The following is a 5,479-nucleotide window of genomic DNA, read 5'->3' as shown; positions in this document are numbered from 1 at the left end:
TTTTGCCAATTTTGTAAAATGAAATCCCATACAATGATTTAGTCTAATGCCTCAAATGATTGTGCAGAAGTCAACGTGGCCACAGAAATGAAAGTGGACCAGTCAAAACTCAGGAACAAGCAGCGGTCCATTCTGGGTATCTTACACGTGATTATTTGGCGTCCATTGGTAGAGCCTCAAGGGCAGGGCTCTGGTTCCTCAACATGCTGTATCTTATATAGCTCCCCGGCCCGTGGGTCATTAATCAGTGGCTACCCTCTCCTCCCCGCCTGTCTGTCCATCCATCTGACTTTCTTTTGACTGGGCCTCCCGCTCTAGCGACCCAGCGTTGCATGGCCGATGCTCTCTCGACCTCTAAAAACCTCCAATATGTTCCATATTAGCGCGGCTTTGTCGGGTGTTTGAAGAACGAAAATCAAGGAGGTGGGTGGGCAGCTCTCCAGCAGACTCCGCGGAGACCTGTGACGCACACAGAGCTATCCTCTGACACCCGCCCGCATACCTCCACCGCTGGTGCGACGGCGTGCCGCACACAACTGTCTCAGTGGATTTCTCTTAACGTGGCAGCATGTTGTCATAGTCCCGTGGAGGCGGCGGTAGGGTGATGTTCCCACGAGGATGAAACAGATCCATGGGTATCCACATGGCCGCGCACCTATCTAAAGGAATAAAACCAAACCTAACGGGTGAGAGTAATGGAAGAAAAAAAATAAAAAATAACGTGAATAAGGACATGGAGGAGGGGGAAAAAAAAGTTCAGGTAAAAGTTTCAGCTTGGGTTTCAGTTGCCATCAGTCAGCCATTGACTCAGAGATAGTCATCTCAAGTGCCTGTTTCAGTGCAAGGCCATTTCCCCACTCTGGATTAGAGGATAGAGTGGCAGGGAGTGGAAGTGTTTGGGCTTCACTCTTCCTTGTAGGCGGCTAACGTTTCAGTTTGGCTCAACTAGGACCTATCAACAGGTGGACCAGTGACCCTTTACTTGATCTTATGGACCCACACATCCAGGCAATGACTGTGGCATGTCTCTGTGTGTGTGTGTGTGTGTGTGTGTGTGTGTGTGTGTGTGTGTGTGTGTGTGTGTGTATGTGTGTGTGTGTGTGTGTGTGTGTGTGTGTGTGTGTGTGTGTGTGTGTGTTTGTGTGTGTGTGTTAGAGAAAAGGATGTAGGCGCACAGCCGAATGTTGTATGCTATGTTAACCTGTCCAAGGGCAACATAGCAATAACAAACACACGATCACAGCGCTGGCTGACCTCCGACCTTGGGCTTTCTGAGGCAAGGTTGATTACTATCACATTGGCGGCCACTCAGGAATCCGCTACCAAGCACATGTGCGTGCATTCCCACACACAGTCATACACTCACACAGACACACACACTACACACACACATAAATACATGCACACGCACGTGCAGACACACACAAAATTGTGACGTAGTAGGAAGTGTGTCTTCCTATGTGTGTGTTGTCAGCCATTTACACCCTTTAAACAAGTAAAATAATTTGCTTTGGGGGACAGAAGACTTCCTCATTGGCTCCTGAAATGATTGACATTTGCCTTTGAGCTATTGGCTGCATCCTTGTGGAAGGTCGAGAGGTGGGATATCTGCAAAGTGAAACCTAACTAAGAGCCCTCATCGTAGTAAAGCAGACAAGGCCATTCTCTTGTCCATGTCTCACTTTTGCAGAATATGGGTGTGAGTGAACGTGCATGTGTGTGTATGTGTGTGTGTGTGTGTGTGTGTGTGTGTGTGTGTGTTTGACTTAGAATGTGTGTGTGTGTGTGTTTGTGTGTGTGTGTTTGTCTTAGAATGTGTGTGTGTGTGTGTGTGTGTGTGTTTGTGTGTTGTGTGTGTGTGTGTGTGTGTGTGTGTGTGTGTGTGTGTGTGTGTGTGTGTGTGTGTGTGTGTGTGTGCATCAGTCAGTCAGTCTGTCTGTCTGTCTCCATTGCTCCTGTCCTCTGGAATGAATATGTTGGACTTTGAGATCTGTAAGCAGACCTTTTTTTTCCTGTTTCATTGCTTTAATGGGCAACAGCATCAGTAGCTATAAACGTAGCTCTTCCTGTCCCTAACCTCGCCAGATCAAGGATAGATAAGCCTGCTCTTTTTCCTCATATAGATACACATTTCACCCTTGTGTTTTCACATGCAACTCTGTTATCCTGTGTTGATGCAGACAAGGACTTAACCGTATCAGTTTCCACTTACTCTAAACGCCAGACCCACTTTTCATGTATGGCTGCTCAGGTACGGGGATGACTGCTGTGGTAATGCTACGCACTAGCTGACAGGAGGAACATGTGTGTGCCAGGAGGAGAGTTGTGTCACCTTGTAGTGCAATGACTGATCCCTGGGTGTATACAACTGAGTTAAATGTGGCTTAATGTGACTCTTGTGAGGCTTGGGTTTCCTCAGTTAAAGAGGTTTTGATATTAGTAGCTGTTGCTAGTTATTGGGCGTCTGTGCCCGTTTTAGACGTCACCAACTTTTGGACAAAAAAAAGATAGATTGAATTGTAGTTATAAACATTTGACATGAATTTGTGAATTGTGAATTGAGCTTTTATTATTGTGGAGAGTTGTGTGTCTTTTGTTCCTCTCTTTTATAAAAGCAACATCGAGAAACTCGAACAGGCCCATTATTTTCCATGGAATTATTTCTTAACAGATTTCTATGAAAACCTCGGAAGTCCGTATGGATGCTTGAGAGTGCTGCTCACTGCTGGCAGGGCGTCTGTTTGGAAGACAATTCTCTTGGCGGGGCGAGTAAACCTTGGCCCAAATGCCGAGTGAACACACTTTCCAAACCTCATTACTCGACCTATGCTGTTTAGTCGCTAATGTGCCCTGATCAAATTCTCCCAATGCGCACCCCTCCTCCTCCAACCCTTTCAAACCTAGGACGATTTTTTTCCCCTCCATGTTTACGTTATCATTTGTAAATCTTACCAGAAGTGGACCATGAGGCAGTACGGGAACTCATACACAGTTTAATGAACTATTTACAGATAATTCCAACTGTCAAATACTTCTTCCCAATGACATAGTGCAGAGTTCTGACGCTAACAGCTCTCTCAGACCACCCCCCCACCCCCCCACTAAGAACTTATCCGGAGAAAAACGCAAGACTGCCAGCAACGGCCGCGGCTTTCACAGAAAAAAAAAAGATTGCAATCTTTTTGGTTGCATATCATCGCTCCAAAGACTGAGAGTTTGTACCGTTCCGTCCTGATTAATGGAATTACTGAATTAACTCAATTTAAATGAACAGCAGAACATGTTAGCCATAGAGCAGCATGTTTATTTATATGTGTTTGTTTAAGTGGGCCTGACTAGGTAGCTACTTTCATTAGTATTTTTATGTTTATTATTTATTAATATAGACTATTAATGAATGTATTTATTGTAGCCTAGTAAAGAAAGTTAAACAAAGTTGTACACAAGATTTTAGAAAGAAAAACCACACTATTATTGTAAATAGGCCTATTAGGTATTATTATTATTAGTTGGCCTATTGTTATTATTGTAATTATTATGATGATGATCATCATTATTATTTATTGGTGATCTCAAATCCAACCGAAATAAACGAAATCAAGCGAAACTCATCGCAAATACAATTAACGTTTACTTTTAAATTGACCATGATTAGGTTGTAGGCCTGTTTAGCCGAATTTAGTGATCACGACGACGCTGTGATTGACATAATAAACGATAATAGGCCTAATTATAATTGCTGATTTAGTCGTTATCATGAGGCCTATTTATTATTATTATAGCCTAAGAATGTTTCTTATTTTTATAAGTGTTAATTTAATTATATTGTTGTTAATGATAATGGGGAACCTGACGGACTTGATAAAGCTTCACTTCTGAATCAAAGCGATTGGGTGAGAAATGGTGAGATGGAGCAATAACGGAGTCTGAGTCGTGACCTCTGCATGGAAGCAATTTGGAGGGGGCTGAAGGTGCTTTCTAACAGACCATTGTGTCTATTCCAATGTCGTTTAAATGACCAATTAATCCTGAACGGAAAGGAGATACATCCTCTGAAAACACGAGTACACCATTAGGCTTTTACACCTCTGACCAGAACCCGGGTCCATCCTAACGAGTTTACACGACGAATATTGGAGTGTTTAAAACCCTTCAGCAGGGTGAATAAGTAATATACGCTATACATTAATCTAAGCCATATTCAACTTGTATAGCCCATGTTGTTTGCTTTAATATAGGTGCTGATCAAGTGTTATATAACCTGAGCTTCACTTGTGCGTTCTTCTTACGGGTATTTGTCTGGTTGGTTTGTTAAGCTTTTATATCTTTATTTTTCAATTGAAAGTGAAAAATAAAGATATAGCTTTCTGTTTCTAGGAGACATAATAGCAGGCCTACTACAAAAAACAACGCTACAAGGCAGCTACATGATGATAATAATAATAATAATAATAATAATAATAATAATAATAATAATAATAATATAATAATCATAATAATAATAATAGTATTTATATTTATATTTATAAGCCAAATATAATAATTATATAATAATAATAATAGTAATTAATATTATTATTATTATTATACTTCTTATTATTACGATTATTTATTATTATTAGTATAACTTGTATTAATAGTTGTATGACTGTATGTTTCAATTAAGTAGGCCTGGTCTACCTTGTTTCGCAAACTAACGACTTCGTAGTAGCCTATTTATGATGCTTTCACGCAATGTAGTAAAGCCAATTGTTAAAGAATGTTTTAATAATAATTTAGTGAATTGAAAGGATCCTCAATTTCTCATGTCATTGTTATTATCAGTCTGGCAGATGATTTTAGATCCCGTATCCTGTCCTTTCCGGGGCAGTTTGGACATTCCATATTAGTCTATTAATTATTCGTTGATACAAAATAATATAGCATACATATCTGTCCTGTACCATCCCTCCGAAAATAAAAGTTGATATCCCATATTTGTTTTTCAACACATTCGTAGCATATTAAAACAATACAAAAGCAGCTTTGGGGGTTGAAGCGGAATTGTACAATCCGTATGTATTAACTTATAGCATTTTTATCTCCGAAAATATTTATCAATTAGGTAGGACCAACCGTTTGAAGTGACCTTTAGTGGCAGACTGGGGTCATCGGTCATCATGGGGCAGTTTGGTGGCTGTGTGCAGTCTCTCTTGTGACATGTGTTATGCAGCAGCAGTATACCCTTGGCCGCACAGCCGCGCTGTTTACACAAAGCATTCTCCCACTGTCTTCCTCAGCTCTGCCCCTGTAATGGGACGGACAGCACAATGGTCATTCTCTTCACCGTAGCAGCAGCAGACCCCCTGATAGCATATCTGCTCGTATAACGCATTGTTTTCGTTGCGTTAAGACCAAAAAATCCAACTAGGCCCAATTAATGCTGCATTTTGGCTTGATAAATGCCAGATGCATTCTTGTCTAAATGATTCTGCAGACT

Source organism: Pollachius pollachius (genome assembly GCF_949987615.1).
Source record: "Pollachius pollachius genome assembly, chromosome: 3".
NCBI classification, from domain to species: Eukaryota; Metazoa; Chordata; class Actinopteri; order Gadiformes; family Gadidae; genus Pollachius; species Pollachius pollachius.
This window is presented reverse-complemented; position numbering follows the sequence as displayed.